The following is a 21,018-nucleotide window of genomic DNA, read 5'->3' as shown; positions in this document are numbered from 1 at the left end:
ACAAAAGTTCTCCAGGTCCCCACCAGACCCAGAAACCCAGCCGGCTTCGCCTGTCAATGGCACTCGCCATGGGACTTTGTGGCACCTAGCCGGGCCACTCCAGCGGCCCAGAGGGAGATCGTCCCCCCATCAAGCCCAGCAGGCGCTGGCTGGCAGTGCCTAGTGCTGGCCCGCGGAGCCTGCGCCCACCCCGAAGCTGCACCGGTGTAGGAGCGGGGCGCACAGCCCCTGCTCCCGCCCACGCCTTTCCCTCCACACCTCTCGGAGAGCAGAGGGGAGCCGGTTCCGGCCTCGGCCAGCTCCAGAGAGGGGCCCCTACAGCACAGTGGTGGGCTGAAGGGCTCCTCGAGAGTGGACGCCAAGGCAGAGGAGGCGCCGAGAGTGAGCAAGGGCTGCTAGCACGTTGTCACCTCTCAATACTACTATGATAGACTAACTGCCACTGGATGTAAACAAATAAAAATGTCATTTGTAGGTGATTTGAAGTAAAATTTAAAAAATGGACTTACAGTAAGTTTTTCAGAAAGATAAATCAAAGTATCTTCATGCTGTAGCTTTTTGTAATCCAGTTTTTGTAAATCACACAAAAAGTGTGGTTTCTGGATTACACAAATTTTACAGGGTAGTGTCATTGACACAAGCAAATGGACAAGCCTTCTCTAATTCTCCACCAAAATACGTCTCACCTGCCTATTGTTGATTGCTAGTGACATTTCCATCCTGGAGAATAGAGTTAGAGGACGCTCCACCATTGAAATTTTCATTTCCCATGAAAGTACATGAGGCATGTGTCCCTTAAATACAGAACACGTAGAACAAAATTAATTTATTCTTCTACGTAAGTACTATGCTTTTTTTACATTCAGTGTAATTTAAAATACATATACATTGACATGTTTTGGACTGAAAAAGCAAAATACACACTATAGAAGGGACCAGAATGGCATGTAGGTATTATTTTAGAAACAAGTGTTCACAATTCTAGAGAGGGGCCGTCTTAGAACGGTTGAATGCTTCAGGTGCCAAGGGAAGGCTTTAGTTTGTCCTTGTCTTCACCTGGAGAGGTGTGAACTGCAGAAGAGGAGAAAGTTATATCCAAAACATGATAGGAATAGCAAAGTTAATATCGATAAAAAACACTTCTTTTCTAATCCCAATACAAAGAATTCACAATGACTTTGTACCTCACTTCTGTTAGAGAAACACCTATCCCAGTAGTATCAATTTCAAGAGGTCTAAACCAGAATACAGCTCTTGTTCTGTCAGTGGAAGGAAAGACTCACAAAAGTAATAGGAATCAAATGGCCTGCTTCTGCAGAGCTCATCCTGCTTTGGGCAAGATAACAAAGTGAATGCTGACATCTGTGATGAAAGTGCCATGAACAAAGGTTTCCATGTGTGTGATTTATGGTAGCTGAGACTGTTATGGTGCTTGCCCTTATTCAGTCACACAACTGAAATTGGAAAGCCTTATTTTTGTATTAATGTTTTTGTAGGCAAAAAGAGTCTGAGAAAGCATATATAAAGCTATCAACTTACATAAGGGAGTTTTTTTAGTTAAGAGATGAGTGGGAACTTCGTATGAAAATATTAAGATTTATATCAAATGTGAGGGGAAATATACACACTCCTTGTGGCTCAGTCATTTCTTCAATGAGTTCTTTGGGGAGCCAGCTTGGTTGCAGGAATGAATCATTCTGTTTGTTTTTTTCTGTGTGGTAACAGGAACTTGTTCCTGTTGGCAAAGGCCTATAGTGGTTCAGTTGTGCAAGTGATGGGGATGAAGAGGTGAGGAATATAGAAGCGGAGGAAGTAAACCTCTATCATTCTTTTAGTTTGTTAATAGGAAGCCTGTTGTGGACACATATGTAAGCCATATCCTACTGATAAGTGATTATCAGAAATACAATTGATATTTTTTATGTCTGTCTGCCTTTTTCTGTGTCTATCTCTCTTGTTTGAGGACTCAAGAGGAGGGCTATTCATAGGTTTCCTAAGGTCTTGGTATAACGACAAGGGGAAATATGAAGTTTAACATGCCACATGAACTTGTAATTTGTATGAGTCTTTAAATGAGGCAAAGTACCAAATAACTATGGTAACACTTATACCTGTTTCTTATATCAGGGTAAGGAACCATGGGCATCAGAAATACCACTTTGAGGGTGTCAGACAAAAAGATATAATATGATCATTGAAATGATGTGAGGACATTGAAACCTCAGTGAAACATGGTCATTTTAAAGATAACACAGTGATCTATTTTCTAATCATATTTCTATCTACTAAACATTGTTAAAGTATTTTATTTTGTGACTCCCTTTTACTATCACCAAGATATTTATAACAATCATCAATGACAAATGAACACATAGTGCTTCTTTAAAAAGCAAATATTAGCTGAAGAAAAACAATGTGTGAGTAAATTTTGACAATTGGTTGTTGATATGAGAATCAAGTATGTGTTACTATATGTATCATCATGCTTTGTAACATATAAACACAGAGTAGTTTGTTGGCAAAAATAAGCCAATACAGCACATTCTCATCAATGTATCATGCTTTGCATTTTCCTTGACATTCAATGCAAAGTTGGAAGTAAGCTTCTTTTAAAACAACTTTGCCTCTTTACATTAAAAATACTTTTTTAAATGGGTATATTATATTTATTATAAGAATAAAAATATAGAGTAGTGTCAAATATTTAATTTAATATAGAGATATAACAGATGTGCATATATATAGGGATGATAATCTACAGTTTTTTTTTGTTTGGTATAAAGTATAAGTGTTTTCAAAATGTTATTTTATATACATCTTATATCTCACTTTTTACAATTTTAGCTTTTTTCTACTCTCCAAATTTCTTCTCAATAGAAATGAGAAAAAATTTTTTCCTAATTAATGTATTCGTTAAAAATGAAATTATCTCCACATGTAACATTTCCATTATTAAAGTATAGTTTGTACTTTCTCTTTGTTCCCCCATCCCCAGCACATTGCCTAAGATATCATCAGAATCACTGTTTCTTGTGGCATAGTTTTGTGCAGTGACATCGATCCAGAGATTGGATTTTTGACCTCCTCATTTTTATGTCATCGCTTCATATTTGGAGGATATGCTTGTTTAATGTAAATGTGTTCAAGACAAAAATAGAGTTAATAAAATTTTACTTTTATATTAATATAGAGACATAATTAGAGCTTTCAGGTCCACAACTGGCAAAAGAGGTAAACAAAATATAATATGATTCTCATTGAATCATTCCAAAGAGGACATTAACAAGAGCGCATGAAAATTCTGAAAGACACTATCCCAAGGCTATATCCTGAAGGTTGAAATCCAGAAAGAGCAAAATCCCCAAAAATGTAATTCTGGAAAAATAATTTAAAAATTTAAAAGGATGTTTATTCGCATTTCTAAAGAGGGAATTTATTTGAGAAACATATAAAAACATGATAGCATGGGTGTGGTGGCTCACGCTTGTAATCCTAGCACTGTGGGAGGCTGAGGCAGGTGGATCCACCTAAGGTCGGGAGTTTGAGACAGCTGGACCAACATGGAGAAACCCTGTCTCTACTAAAAATACAAAATTAGCTGGGCATGGTGGCACATGCTTGTAATCCCAGCTACTCAGGAGGCTGAGGCAGGAGAATCCCTTGAACCCAGGAAGTGGAGGTTGTGGTGAGCCGAGATCGCCCCACTGCACTCCAGCCTGGGCAACAAGAATGAAATTCCGTTTCAAAAAAAAAGAAAAAAAAAAAGAGACGGAAAACTTCATAGATCACTTACAAAATAAAATAGGCACTAATACCATACATATTATTGCAAGCATGAACAAACACTCCAGTATACTAATGACAGTTGCATGGGTATAATAGCTATGAACAGATGAACTATATTCATAACACAAGAAGTCAAAAAGAGAAATGTATAAACACATGTCAGTATGGCTGGTAATTGCATGCACCCAGCTTTATAACTGCAATCATCTACAAAACCGTGATGAATGATCTGTCATTTGATGAGATCAGTTAAAATTTGTGGTGGGTGACCAACGTTATATGAAGTCACCTGAAGAGACGAGACTCAAGACATTTATTTCCTTTTTCAAAAATGAAGATGTAGAAAAAGGACATCTCTTCATTTATTGAAAAATTTTCAACATTTTTACGCATGCACACAATGCTTACACACAAAGTCAACCTTGTGATAATGCATTTTCACGGAGTCAAATTTGCCAAAAAAAATGCACAAAACAAAACTCTCAAGAAGTCTCCACACAATTTGTATCTCCATTATTGAAAATGATGCAAAAATGACATACATGATGACAATTTTGACAAAAAAAAGGAAAAGAAGAAAGAAACCAACTAAAACGTAAATTTGATATGAAAAAGTGTATTACAGGGATAGATTATAGGCAACTGCACAGAGATAGTCCATAAGTGCTGGTCAACTTTCACAATCATTGACTACATTTTGAAGTCTGGCATCACAATGAATAGCTACATTTTTTTTTTTTCCATTTAGGACATGGCTCTCCTCAGAGAATATGTTCACACTCACTTTTTACATGATGCTGACCTTTTAAAAATTATTCTGTAATTTCACAGACATTGACATCAGTATTTCCTATTAAATTTTCCTATCCGTTTTTTCTTTAACCATTTTTATGTTGTTTTGGGTACACAGTAATCCATTCCATATGCATTTATATGCAGGACATAGATTTGGTGGAAACAACACTGGTGATCAAACAGGAAGACTGTTGAGTAAGTGTCTTTTAAAACTACCATGCAAATAATTATTTTCGAACCTGTCAGTAACTTCACTGGCTTCTTCGGGTAAATTTGGCTTTAATTCTTTAAGAGCTCCTTGAATGTCATCAGCTGGAAGGAATGCCAATGCAGGAAAATGATACATTTTTAAATGAAAGTTTTCATCTTAAAATGGAAGTTTTGCCATTTTTTGTGACTAATCCACTCGCCTGAGTTTTCTGAGAATGAAAATAAAGGTAATAGCAATGTAATCATTCTACCTAACATGATGCAACTAACATGATTTAACTATCCTGCATACAACCAAAAACGCACTAATACCGTCCCCAGGATTAGACTTTCAGGGTTTCAGCATTTGGGGTTTTAATCTTTGGTGATTGCGACTTTTGGAATTTTAGTCATTTAGGATCTCGACATTTTGGGATTTAGATTTCAAGAATTTTGATTTTGAGGGATGTAACATTCAGAATTACGACATTTGGGATTGTGTCTCTCAGGATTTTGATGTAAACCTCACATTAATGTAGCTATTAGCCTGAATTTCATGAGTCCTTGTCTTTATTCATTTTCTCATCTCTAAAATGACTGGTTATAAACATTTATATTTCTCGCTTTCGCTCTCTCGCTATCTCTGCCAGCTAACATCTTTAAAACACCCTTCTCATGTTAATAGGTCAGGCTGCCAAGGCTGATTCCGTAAACTCACTCCAGAATCATTTGCTTCTAGGAAACAGACATGTGTTATAGGCTCTGTCAAATAGATATGTGCATGAAAGATTTCATTATAAAAAGAAAACTATGGGAAATAAAACCTAATCTAATCTAGAAACTCATTTTACAGCAAAATAAATAGAGCAGTCAGCTAATGTTTACAGATTCACTAGTCTTCTCATTTTCCCCAAACTCTTCGAAGTTCATACCCCTGTGAGAAACAACCTAGAGGGCCTGGAGCAAATGTTCTGTATCAATAAAAGTCTATGGTGATTTGTTAAGAGGTATAATATGTACTCTTGGAAAATAAGGGTTAGAAGTATAAATTGTACTTCTTATTACAACTCTTGACTCATGCATAGATTACTTTTGTTCTTCACTGGGACACCCTGAGCTATACTCTATAACAGTCTTTGAACACAAAGAAGGAATGATTTCAACAGGTTGATTTAACTGAATTATAAAAATTCAACTAAGCCAATTCAGGTTCCTCACATAATTGAACAAATGGGGGGAAAAGACCAAAGGAGAGGGGTATAGTGTGTTAATTGTTTGATAATACTTGTTATCACCAGGAAATATGGCATAAATATTGGCGATTAAGAAAAACGTGCTCAGAAAGTGTATATTGACTTCCAGGGACAGACACACACACATACACACACACACACATGCTTAAAAGTGGATCAACTAAGAGCTAATTTTTTTTAAAGAATAAAGGGCTAGGTCACACCATCAGTAATAGAATCCATACTAAAGTGTGCAGTTTGAGAGGGAAGAAAATGAAGCACAGAACATATAATAAAGAATGCCTGTAACAAGTTGCAGAAACAAGAATTATGCATCTACCCATAATTTTCTTTCTTTGTTAAGTATTTAATTCATTTATTTAATAGATTCCCACTTTTCCCACTTTACTATATAGGTCTATTAGTGGTTAATTTTGTTTATAAATTAGAGACTGAATAAGTGGTGTTTAGACATGACAGACCAAGGAATATGCAGGACCCCTGACTTGACTCTGGACAGAGTAGCTAATCAGACTGAATTGTTATCCTTTGGGGATAGAGTAAGCATGCGTTTCTTGAACAAAGGATAGCCTCACTACTTTGCAGAAACATATTGTTACTGCTTGACGTTTAAGTAGGTTATAGTTATTCATTCAAAAATTAGTTTTTAAATACCACTGTGCCTGGATATACTATATGATATGATGTATCTTGAATTATGCTAATAGCTATTTCAGATATGAATGAGCATGGTGACTTTATTCAAGTTGTAGAAAATGACTTCTATTATTTTATAATATAGAATACATAGTTATATTTTAAATATCGCCTTTTCTAACCCTATTTACTTTGCACTTTATACAATACTTTTAGTAAGTAATTGTTTTATAATAGTTTGATTATAATCTTTCCCAGTACCATTTTTCAAAGCTTCCTTAGTTTAAAAAAATGGAGAAAACCAAGATATCAAATTTGGGCAGGTTTATTATTTGAAAATAAACTATATTTTCTAAGTTTAAAAAAAGAGAAAATAGCCTAAGGAGAAGGTAGATTCTCAGATAAACCACAGATGTTATTTATGATATTAAAACATAATTGTGCTATATTTATCATATTACTTTTAAGTATATGTAACTATTATATATGAATATATAACATATATGAACAAACTATTATATATATAAATATTGTATATATGCATGGGTTTACATATAAAAAAATAAATTTGAAATTCAAATCAGGCATGTTTCTTCCTGACACCAGCATTAAGATATTCAGTATCTTTGGTATGTCTGTGTAATATATCAGATATACATACAAACAATGTAAATATATTCATTTTTCATTTTTATGTTCTGTGTTTTCATATTAGAATAGATTTGTTCATACAGTATCTCAGAATATTGGGATAGGAGCTCCAGGAGCAGGACCATTTGTTTGTATATGTTTCTTATAGCTAGCATTCATCAATTAGGACTCTTTAGTGACAATCGACTTAGCAACAATTAATGTATCTTATATTTGAGATGAGTTCAGATATATATCTATATATGCAATATGACTTTCCAAAAAGCCTTTATACTATTAAAGCCTTTAAAACTTGTTAAATATGTGATACATCTTTGATTAAAAAAACACTTACCTTTGTTTTATTCATTCTTGTTTGAAATCCTTTTAACTCACCAATGCTCACTTTTTCTGTTTGAATTTTCCTATCAAGAATTTACCCTGAATATATTGTGAGAATAAAGCAGACTTAATGTCATCAGTATGTTTCAGTCATCACAGGATCATAGGATTAGTAAATCAAAGGTTTAAAAATGAACCAGACAGTCTTCTATATTTATGCCCCAAATCAACCCATTTAAGAATATGAATGCCAATATTTTACTCTTCTTTATTTGTTCACTTTAATAGGGCTTAATATTAGAGAACTGTGTAGAAATCTACTAGCTATTTTTTATTGAATACTCACTGGTATTTCACAAACATTGAGCAGATCATGTCTGCTTTTCCCTGTACCCATGGTGTTGGAACAGGAGTTTAACTAAGAGACCAGTGCCAGTTTTGTACCAGTCAGCTTGCTAAGTTGCATATGTCTGAATTGTACTGCTAGGACAATTTTGAATATTCAAGCTGTAAACCCTTAAGGCAGAGATTATTTTCACGGGAAATTCCACTGTACAGTATGCTTTATCAGCACATAATAATTAGTATCAGAATATTCCAAAATGCAAGCCAATTTGGCTTTTGCACATTGTATATGAGAAAACAAATATACCCCAATGCATTTGTTCATTCATCGTCTTTTAAAGGAAAGCTGTTTAAAGCACATTTTATTGTCTGATGTAAATTCTGGTGAGACACAGGACTTTGTTATAAACTGACCTGAGATTAACTCTTATTTTTAATTTGCCTCAGAGTAGACTGTCGTATCCAAAAAACCATTTAGGAAAGAAAAAAGAGAGCTGACCAATTACTGGCTAATACTTGCTTATTCTTATCACACATGTGTGAATCCAGAGTTCTTGAGAGATAGCCAATTATGACACATTTTCAAATCTGTGAAATATGACAAATGATATTACTTGCAAATCTAAAAAAAATGTGGTTCAGCCTTAACGCAATATGTGCTATATCAGTGCCTTTATGTTTTAATGTAGCTTTGTAATGAGGTCATTGCAAAAGCAAGTGAAAGTAAGTACTTATTAACCTCTTCTTGGAAATGGCTTTTAGAAACACTCTTATTATTGAACTGTTGTTATTGGTTTCAAAGAACTAAACAGCAGTGTATAGACAGAGAAGGATAGGAGAATCTCATTTACAAGAGGCAAAGAAACCTAAAAGCCTAGTCCATACCGTGTTGGTAGTTTTAGTTCACTTATGTGTTTCTAAGTTTCTTTCCCTCATTTAAGCACACACTGTATACCAATGAGAGACAACAGTAAATTTTCAACAGGCAGAGGTTTGCTTTCTTCTCTTAACTTTTATCCTGAAGTCACAATTTTTCTGTTATTTCTTAAATAGCTAACCTCTCTTAATGCCTACTCTTTCATTTCCCTGTTGTGGATGGCTAGAAACAGGTAAGAGTAAAGTGGTGCAAGAGAATATCTCACTTCTACTCAATAATCAAATTTTCAATTCTCAATTAGTATTGTCAAGTTTCTGGAATTCAAAAAAATAGTAGATTAATAGATGGTATTAAATACTAAGTTTCAAAAACTTTAATATCTTTCCATAACATTGTTTTTAACCTCTTCTATTCATCTCACTTGTCTCAGACAATGAGATAAGTCTAAGCAAATTAATGAGCACACCTAAGAAGTGTCTTTACAAATTTATTTTGTGCATGGCCCATGAATATTCTCCTGTAATTGTGTGGGTCTATTCAATATAGCAACACTCATTGCTGGATAACTAAGTAGTTAAAGCAGCTACCATAGAATCTAGATTTTTATATCCCATGATACTCACTCCTGTGTCAACATTATTTGGCCATATTGTGTCACCTTATTTAGGAGAATGGGTAAAGGAAATAAGTGTGTGATTCTTACTTGAGGAGAGAAATCCCAATCTACCCAGATATCTCATTTATATCTTTGAAAGAATATGGTTTTTTTTTTGTTGTTGTTGTTGTTGTGGTTTTGTTTTTTGAGACAGAGTTTCACTCTTGTTGCCCAGGCTGGAGTGCAGTGGTGTGATCTCAGCACACTGCAACCTCTGCCTCCCAGGTTCAAGTGATTCTCCTGCCTCAGCCTCCCGAGTAGATGGGACTACAGGCACGAGCCACCACGCCCAGCTAATTTTTGTATTTTTAGTAGAGATGAGGTTTCACCACAATGGCCAGGATGTTCTAGATCTCCTGACCTTGTGATCCACCCGCGTTGGCCTTCCAAAGTACTGGGATTATAGGTGAATATAGTTGTCTTAATTCATGTTTTTAATATTCCTTTTTAATCATTAACATAATATTCATATAATATATATTTTATATCCCTTACACAGTGCTAGTGATATTGGGAACCTATTAAAATGTTTAAAATGGAAATGTATGAAAATGACACTATAGTTAAAATTTAGTTTTACAAATGAGAAGGGGAAATGATATTAACTTGTACTATCTTTTCAGAAACTCTCAGAATTTCATGTTTACTTGAGCTGAATAAAACACATAGTATTTACGTTAATGTGGATTGATCTTTTATTCCATGTAGCCAGATAGCTTCTTCTGCCATGTACACAAAATTTCTTCAAACCCACATCTGGCCCTTTCTCCTCTTTTGCCTCAATAGGATTGCAAAAGATTCTTTGAGCCTACTGCTCCCACTCTATATTCATCCCAGCAAAATCTGGTGTTTCAGAGACAGAGACAGGGACCATGCCAGCTGAGTCTCAACCACTGAATCAAACCAGCTGATAGGATACATTTGAGAAATAAAGGTAAAATATCAAATTGATTCTAAAAATGCATAATAGATGCTATTAAAATATTTTAATTTAGTAAAACAGTTTGCATTTTTTTCATTTCAAATGTCTAGTTATCTTGGCATTATATGGGTACCAAAGTACCTCATGGAGAAAAGCACAAAATATATATTATTTTTCGGGAACTTCAACTTAGATATAGCCTTTATTTATTCTTATAAAATAGTATTTTTTAACTTAAGAAATATATCAACATGCATAAACATTGCCATCAGAAAGGTAACCATCCGATTGATGACCTGTAGCATTCATTAAAATGAACAATGAAACAGCTTATAAAAAATGAGCCATTTGCCTATGGTGATATGGTAAGAATGAAGAAACATTTTAAAGGATACAGACTATAAGATTAATCATGTTTTCATGGAGTAAAACATTCATCTTAAAACTTCATAACATTTATGGATGAAAGATATGAGTAACTGTAAGACTGACAAGTTTCAAAGCCAATTTAATGATTGGGATACAAAATAAGGAATAAAAGCTGTGGAATTTGGTAGGTGTATAATTTAGATCCAACACTACGGCCAAACATTTTAGAAGTTAGCAAAAATTTGTGCAGTAAAAAGTGTGAGACCAGACCCTGTTCTCACTACCATCAAATTCAAACACATTTTATGTTTTACTTTTGGGCCATTCCACTTAAGTCCATCTGCTTAAAATTTCTAAAAGATTTTGTATAATGCGTCATGCTCTTTTGTGTTCCTGCTACATCTTTATCTTTCTTCCTCTTGCATTTAATGAGACACAAGTATGTTTGGTCCAATATTTTCAAGAAAAGTGGGCTCCTCCCCTAAACTCCAGATGAGCCATTTCCAAATTAATTAAAGGATGTTTAGGGCCAGGCGCGGTGGCTCACGCCTGTAATCCCAACACTTTGGGATTGTCCATTGTATCTATTTTTTTTTGTGTTGCTACTTGTACATTAAAAGCCATTTCCTAATCCAAGATCACAAAGATTTATGCCTATGTTTTCTCCTAAGAGATTTATATTCTTAGCCTTTACATTTAGGCTTTTGATAAATTTCTATTTAAATTTTGTATATCTTATGGTGTAGAGATTCATTATTTGGCATGTGAATACCCAACTGCACCAACAACATTTGCTGAAAAGCCTATTCTTATCCCATTTAATTCTCTTGGAACATTTGTCAAAATCAATTGACTACAGTTATTAGAGTTTATTTCTCAACTCTCAATTATATCCCATTGATCAGTATGGCTGTCTTTATGACAGTGCCCCACTGTATGGGTTACTGTAGCTTTGTATTGAGTTTTGAAATTAAGAAGTGTGAGTCCTCCAACTATTTCTTATTTTTCAAGATTGTGTTGCTTATTCTAGGGCATCTTGCACTTCTATATGAATTTTAAAGTAAAATTAGTGATTTCTACAAATAAAGCGTGGAATTTTGATAAAGATAGCATTAATTTGTAGGTTGATTTACAAAGAATTGCTATCTTAAAAACATTAAATCTCTCTCCCATGAACATGAGATGTATTTTGATTAATTTATATATTCTTCAGTTTCTTTCAAAGTTTTGTGGTTTTAAGTGTATATGTCTTGCAATTATTCTGTTAAATTTATTCCAAAATATTTTATTCATATTTATACAATAAGTGTGTGTGTTTCTTGATTTCTTAAGATTTTAAAAATATAGGGCTATGTAACTGCAAACAAATATAGTTTTATTCATTTGTCCAGTCTAAATGTCATTGATTCTATTCCTGGCTAATTGCCTTGGATAGAACAACCAGTACTATGTTAAATGAAATGGTGAGAGTAGACATTCTTGTCTTTTTATCTTGTGAAAAAAAGCTTTTTTTTTTTCCACCATTTTTTGCAAGGAGTGGGTTAATTAGCATAATTCTTTGTATTATTTTAATTTTTATTCTGACCCTTAAAAGATGTTAAGAAAGCATAAGAAAAATATCAGATCCCTTGCATGTCAGAGAGTGTATTTTTATAGGTCACAATTTCAATTGATAACATAATTTGCTATTACATTCTATGTCAAAATTAATATTTTCAGAATGTCTGGTGTTTTCTACAGTCTAATATTGTTGAGAAAATATACACTACAGGCTGGGCACGGTGGCTCATGCCTGTAATCCCAACACTTTGGGAGGCCAAGGCAGGTGAATCACGAAGTCAGGAGATTGAGACCATCCTGGCTAACACGGTGAAACCCTTTCTCTACTAAAAATACAAAAAATTAGCCGGGTTTGGTGGTGGGCGCCTGTAGTCCCAGCTACTCTGGAGGCTGAGGCAGGAGAATGGCGTGAACCTGGGAGGTGGAGCTGGCAGTGAGCCGAGATTGCACCACTGCACTCCAGCCTGGGCAACACAGCAAGACTCCATCTCAAAAAAAAAAAAGAAAAGAAAATATACACTACAAGTAAAATTCTTATTTATTTGTAGAATAGCTACTATTACTCTTTAGAAGCCTTTAGAAATTAAAAAAAAAATTGTAATTTTTCCAGAACTGAAAGAAGGCAAATACTTTTAAAGCTAATGGACACAATAAGGTGCCCATTAATGAAAAAATAAAATATGAGTATAATCAACCATGTTTCATACACAGAAATATATATGACAGAATAATTATATGTGATATATATATGTTTGATAGCTTTTATCATATATGTATGTATAGAGTATGCTCTCATATCACACACACTCATAGGCACACATATTTATATATGGAGAGAGAGGAGTGAGAGAAAAGGAGATGGAGTTTGGGGAGGAGAAAAGAGAGAAAGGAGACTGACAGATATATGAGAAAAAGTACATAAGGTTACAATCTATGTTGCTATCTTAAATTAGCTGAGGACCATGATGTTATGTGAATTGAGAGGATAGAGTAAATGGAAAACAAATTCAAAGAAAGTAGAGATTTAACATGAAAAATAAAATTGGAGACATAGTCACGAGTCTGATCATAAATGTTTTTAAATGCCATGAAAATACTTTTTTAGGCCATCAAAATATTTTTAATGAACTGTGGAAATTCACTGAAAGCTGTCAATATGTGAGTAACACATTTGGATGTGTTCCCAGAGTAGATGACACAGAGTACCAAGGGGTTAGTAACAAAATGCAGTGAGAATAGAAAGAATGTGAGAGATCATGGTTTGGGCTGAAATTTTTGTGGGCGAAAAATAAATGAAGAGAGTGAATCTATTTCATATAGAAGAAGGGGCATAGACTGGACATGGGATATACTGAGCCTAGTGAACAAATGAAGGTGGTAACAGAACTGCCTTCAGGTTTTTAGCATGTGACACTTGGAATAGACAGGATGAACACAAAAATAGTCACAAGTTTGAGGCAGGAGAAATAGGGTAGGAGATGTGAGAAGAAACTGCAAATGAAAAGTTATTGACAACCTAAATTTGAACTAGCTGTTAGAAATTCAAATTTTAGAAGTTATATACAGGGGTTAGGTATAACGGGAGAATTATTTCCTGAAAATAGTGACATCTAAATTGAGACATAAAGAATATAGGAGTTAGTAAAACCAAATTAGTCTTTAACTTAACATTCTAGACTCTTTTGTAAACAGTTCCTGCTCATGATTTAAGGCTTGTCTCCAAATAATCACCTTTCTAATCACTTTGTTCTATCAATATTGATGTATTCATTCTTTTTCTCGGAATGATTGTTATGTGCTACATCCACCTATGTTTACTATGTCATTATAATGAGAATACTAATAAGTCATAAAATGAGTTGGGTTGATTTAGTTGTTTATTCATAAATTTATTATTAATCTCCTATTTAGGAAACAGAATGAAATGACTGTATTCTCTCTATAAGACAACAATATCTGATATCTGATACACAATATGTAAATGTGTGATTTGTGAATGTTTCAAGTTGTAAAACGAGATTATAAAGCATGAATTTGTGTTTAGAATTTCATTAGTATATTTTTTAATATACTAAGTCTCCATATAGCTTTTTGTGGAATCTAAGCACATCACTATTGCTTCATTAATGCTCATCCTAGATACATATCTATATAAAATGAGTTTACAAATAAACTAGAAGTCTGTTAAATTAAAAAGGAAAAAATACACCAGTTGTGAGAAAATACACAAGCTAAATAGCACTAACATGAAATTCTGTAGTGATGGAGGTGGCAAAGATCATTTCTAACTTGCAGACACATTTGTAGCATCCTACTTTAACCAAAGAAGGATGCAGTGCATTTCTGTTCACTAAAGTTCAGGCTGCTTTAGCAGAGCGTAAGAGTTGTGGAGAATTACTTTCATTTTCTCATTATATCACCAGTCGTATCTTCTTTTTTTTTTTTTTTTTTTTTTGAGACGGAGTCTCGCTCTGTCGCCCAGGTGCGACCTCCGCTCACTGCCAACTCCGCCTTCCGGATTCACGCCATTCTCCTGCCTCAGCCTCTCGAGCAGCTGGGAGTACAGGCGCCCACCACCACGCTCAGCTAACTTTTTGTATTTGTAGTAGAGACGGAGTTTCACCATGTTAGCCAGGATGATCTTGATCTCCTAACCTCGTGATCCGCCCGCCTTGGCCTCCCAAAGTGCTGGGATTACAGGCATGAGCCACCACGCCCACGCTCTTCTTTCTTTCACACTTTATGCAATGTAGAAGTGGCTATCCGATCTATTGAGAGTTCCATCAATTAGACCACTTTTTTTTTTTCCATTTCTGTAAATTCTACTAGGTTACTTGACAATTTTCACTTGTCTGTTACAATTCTTCACATTGTCATTTCATTTGCCAAACATATTAAATGCGGTTATTTCAAAGTCCTTGTTTGTTTGATACATCAAATGTCTGGATCAAAATATCTAAATAGTTTGCAACTATATGTATTGTTCATTTGTTTTCTTGGTTTTTAGTCAATTTTGTGCATTTGCATGACTTTTTTTTCCTCATTTGATGTCAGAGACGTGCATAATTATACAGAAATGTTTGGGTCACCAGTCATATTTTCAACCTCTGGGAGGAATTTGTTTTGCTTATGCTAAGCAGTAAAGAGACAAAACACCTTAAGCCAATCACAATAAAAATTATTTACTCTGTGTTTTAGGCTTGTTCCTGGCTGTTAAATTTACTGTTTGTTCTGCGTTTTAGGATTGGTCCTGGCTGCTAATTTTGCTGTTTGTTCTTACTTCTAACTTGTCTCAACTAAAAGTCCCAAGGTGCTATCCTTTACCTTCTTCCTTAGTATCCACTTATTGAGCAAGTGACAACTATTACCACTTCCAGGGTAAGAGTTCCACTTCATGAAGGATAGCAAAGAACGTAACAATAACTACCACCATGAGCAGCAGTTTCAGGGTGTAAACCCACTGTATGATTTACAGATGTCAGGATCATCAAGAATGCCACAAATCAGACAGACACTAGATGAATTGATGCTTTACTCACATAGAGAATAGAACAAGTTTTGCTTCAATGGTGAGCTTTAGTTCTCCATGGCTAGTTGTTTTAATAGTGAGTTTTAGTTCCCCGTGGTTAGTGGATATTGCCCTGTAGCTAAAGCAGGGAGATGGTCTACATGCACTCACCTTGTACTAGAAGTGAAGGACTCTGTTTTTTCCCCTTCCGGGACAGATATAGCAGTGGACTTGGCCAGGTGCAATATGATACAGACATTTAAGTAGAAACAAGTACCCATCAAACCTGAAACAGGTAAAGATATTCTCAAAAAAGGTAAGATGCCCAGAACAGGGTGTGAGGGCTCATTATTTCCAGGTAAGAAAATGTTCCAGGTTAGAGGCTCACTTGTATGAAACCATGCGAGGATTGGCAGTCTCCAAATAACTGCCTTTTCCAACACCACCGAAGTGAAGTTTTTTTGTTCTTAGCCTCAATAGCCTATCAAAATCTCTGCTTTTCAATCTTACAGCTTACGACTTTCCTGTTCACAAATGGCTTGAGGTGAAAAACAGTGCCCAATAAATGGCCCATATCTGAACTTCCTTCATTTCTAGCCTCTTACCACACAAGTCCTGTTGTCACCAATTTTTTTTAGAAACCTTTATAAACTATATTTTATGTTTTTTTATTCTTTACCTTTGCTAATTTTTTATTAAAAATTAATTTTATTACAATTTCGATAGTAGGAAGACTATTCTGAAAACAATTATCATCTATCAAATCAGAAAATTACATCTATAAATCTTTAAACATAAACACTGCAGATAATTCTAGCTAAATTATATTATATCTCACAGATTTAACATAATTTGGGAGATTGGGAAGTTTAAGAGTTCTTGAGCTTGTTCTATGTGGGTTTAGTTAAATGGAATTAACTATAACTGGACATATCGGAAACCCAAATATTTGTTGAAAGGGTTTTGTTGATTAATAGCCCCAGCATCCAGTAGGGTTAAAGGGTCTGAAAATTATTCAAATTGTAAAAAGATCTCTTGGCCTTTAACTTGCTATGAATTTGGATTGATCTCAGAAAGATATTTATCCTTTTGTGCAGGTAATATTTTCAAAGTAACCAATGAGATCAATGAATTAAAAAAAATGTCCCGGAGGGAGAAACCAAGAGTGCTATAAATCAATGGACTGAGAGAGATTTCCAGGAAGTAGAAACTCGGTCTGTTCTTGTAACACTTCTTCCTCTTGAGATAGACTCAGATGTAGTTTAAAATTTCTATAGATCTACAGTGATAGTATTATACCTCCCATTTTCCTCTCCTCATGATAACTGGAAATATCTATGGTAGTTATCCTGCCTCTTCATTGTATCCTGGGTATGTTGGGGGACAGATAATATTTTTTAATTCATGAGTCCCCATATCAAAAGATGATAATCTCAGTAATTGTGTCTGGGCTGATGTTGATCATAAGATTATGAATTTTGATCCTGATGTTATGACTGGATGTATCTTTGATGCCTTTTGAGGTAAACTGAATGTATTTTGCACGAATAAGGGGTGTGAATTATTAGGACCGCAGGGAAGAGCATGAGAAATTGGTTTTTGGAATTGTCCCTCCCTCTATCCACGGTCAATGCAATGCTTTATTCCTTCATTAAAAGGGGTCTATTTCCCACTGCTTGAATCTAAGCTGGCCTTATGACTTGCTTTGACCAATATGATGAATCAGAAGTGCTAGAATGTTAGTGAGTCTGGTCAGTCTAGGCTTCAAAAGGCCTTACTCATTTTACTCTGTTCTCTAGGATATATACCATGCCATCAGAACAAGACCACTTGACAAATAGCTAGCCAACCTCCACACATGGGGTGATGTCATCCTAGATCAGCCAGCCCTCAGTATTCTTGCCAGCTTAACCCAATGCATAAGTGAGCATGGCTGATGCCAAAAGACCCATTATATCCATCCAGTTTAGCTGTAGGCTCATTAGCAATAATAAATACTTTTTTTTAGAGCCACTGATTTTTCAGGTGGTTTGTTATGCAGCAAAAACTACTTGATCTCCCTATTTCCATGATTAGTTTCAATGTTTTAAAATCGAGTTATTTTAAATGTTTCAAGTATTTATCATTCAAGCTTGTCTAAGAGAAAATTTCTTTGTCTTGTATCAGCCTTGTTGGAGATTTCTACTAGATTAAAAATCAACTTCAGATGATTTTTATCAGATGAAATATCTGAAATATATATGCATATTCTTATATTCTTTGAGTTTTTTTCCCCAAATCCTCTTATAAGTTCTTAAACGTTGGGAGATGATCTCAGCATGGCATTATGTGTAACATTATCATTAGTCACCTTTTCTTTTTTGCATATAAAAATGTTCTTATATACTTCAGAAACATTAGAAAATCTTATATTCATCAGCCATATTTTTGCATCTTACATGGAAGTTTAGATTGAAATTCAACTTCCTAGTCAATAACAGACCTGATTACTTAAATTTCATCTTTTCTTGATGACCATCTGTTGCTTTCCGTTCTTTTTCAGCAGTTAATTTTATACATAGTGTAATCTGTGTTTGAGGATTTTATTACATGTTCTTGATGAGTCACTTCAGTTTATCCCATTGACTCCCTCCTGAAACACAAGCCATATACAATTCACCACCGTGAAGCAAAGCCTGACTCATGAAAAGTAAATAGTAAATAAATAAATAAACCCATGCTTTAAAAATGCAGTTTCATATGTAACTACTTATAAAAGAATACAGTTACAATCTCATTTATTTTGTATCAGATATAATTTTCTAAAATGATTTCCAAACGTTCTAGTTTAATTTCTCAAGTTTTATCTATTATAACATAATCTACTAAATTAGTTTTCCAGTAGTCCCCACTTCTCTGCAGATCCAATTTCTGCAGTTTTAGTTGCCCACAGTCAACTGTGGCCTAACAATATTCAGTGAAAAAGTCCAGAAACAGACAATGCTTAAGTTTTAAATTAAGCACTGTTCTGAGTAGTATAATGAAATCTCATGCCACACTGATCTGTCCCGTCCGTATTGTGAATCATCTCCTTTGTCCAACATCCTTCTATATCAATACTCCTAGTCTATTAATCACTCTGTGGTTATCTTGGTTATCAGAACAGCCATCAAGGTATTGCATGCTTGTGTTCAAGTAATACTTACTTTGCTTAATAATGGCCTCAAACACAAGAGTAGTGATGTTGACATATTGTCTTATGATTATATTAATATATAACTGTACCTAATTGATAAATTAATTTACATTATATTTATGTATGTATAGAAAAAACACTATATATAGGGTTTGAAGGTGTCCACTGGGGACCTTGGATTGTATCCTCCATAGATAAGGGTGTACTTACTACTTTATTATGTTACTTGGAATTTACAAGATTACTGATATAGTGGATCCTACAAACAGAGACTGAGAGAGATAATCTCCCATCTCCATTACTTTAACCAGAACAGTGCAATTCAATTTAAAAAATATAAAATCTCTTTCTCTCTCTCTCTCACACACACACACTTACAACATACACACACAATGTGATAGAAACTCTATTCAACTCTGACTTCTGATGTTTAATGTGCCCACAGTAAAAGTATTTTATCTTGGTAAATGGCCTTTCAAATAATGATTGCAATAGCCTGGTTTAGTCTTTTTTTTTTTTTTTTTTTTTTTTTTTTTTTTTTTTTTGCAGATACCTGTGAACATGTAAATAAGTTATAGGCAGTAGAATGTTAGTTTTAATAAATGTAAATTTCATGTTGGGCCCTTAAATTGTGGGCATGACTTCTGACTTTGCTACCTACCTTTCTTTCTGTTACTCACTCAATTCTAATCACACAATGGCCTCTCCTCTCTTCCTTCACTCTGCCAGATGCAATCCCGAACCTTAGGGCCGTCTCATTGACTGTTACTTCTGGCTAGAACTAACTTGCCCCCAATCCTAGTATAAGTATCTTTCTTCTTTCTTGTAATGATTCAGATATAATCTTCCGCAGGGAACTACAAGGAAACCAATTCACAAATTTCAACATTTATTTAATTTAAATGGCTAGTGCATGACAGGAAAATAATTAAGATTAATGTTACAGTTTTCTGGTTGGAAGACAGTGAGACCTAAACCCAATGCATTGGTCGTCCTGGTGAAAATAAAGGGATATATCACAGAGATGGTAAAGATGTTTATAGCTTATATTATAGTGACAAATTGGAGAGAGCTGAACAAGATGAAAGTCTCTAGATTCATGCCTTTATTTCCCGTTTTGGTTATTCAGTTGAAGGTACTAAAAATGAAAGGAATAAGTTTTAGAGGAAAGCAATTTAAATGGGAAACAATTTATTACCTAAGTTTAACCTGTTAAAATAACATTTGATTGTCTTATTATTATTTTAGTAATACAGTGTATTAGTCTTTTTTTTTTCTTCTTCTTTTTTTTTTTTTTTTTTTTTCCTGCTGATAAAGACATACCCAAGACTGGGAAGAAAAGGACTCTTAATTCTACTTACAGTTCCACATGGCTGGGGAGGTCTCATAATCATGGCCGGAGACAAAAGGCTCTTCTCACATGGCCAGGGCAAGAGAAATTGTGGAAGAAACAAAAGCGGAAACCCCTGATAAACGCATCAGATCTCATGAGACTTATTCACTATCATGAGAATAGCACCGGAAAGACCAACACCCATGAATCAATTACCTCCCCCATGGCTCCCTCCCACAACACTTGGGAATTCTGGGAGATATAATTCAGGTTAAGATTTTGGTGGGGATGCAGACAAGCCACATCATGTAGTTACAGTTACTTAACTTTTTTCCCTATCACTTATACTATTACTGATGTAATTCAAGTTTTTGATATGTGTTTACCAACATGTTTCTAAACAATGGTGATTTGATGCTACAGTTTAAATAAGAATAGAATTAATCTCATATGTGGCTTAGGGGAAAAGACAGAATTACATAAAAAAGGAAATTTCAATACACTATAATTTTTATATCTCAGAAAATTGATTATCTAATATTATTATACCATATTTTAACAATATGCAGCAAATTAGCATAATTTCCTTGGAAAATATTTCCTTGTAATATTCAAAGTACCAGCTGGAAATAGTTGGTTCATT

Source organism: Pan troglodytes, chromosome 14 (genome assembly GCF_028858775.2).
Source record: "Pan troglodytes isolate AG18354 chromosome 14, NHGRI_mPanTro3-v2.0_pri, whole genome shotgun sequence".
NCBI classification, from domain to species: Eukaryota; Metazoa; Chordata; class Mammalia; order Primates; family Hominidae; genus Pan; species Pan troglodytes.
This window is presented reverse-complemented; position numbering follows the sequence as displayed.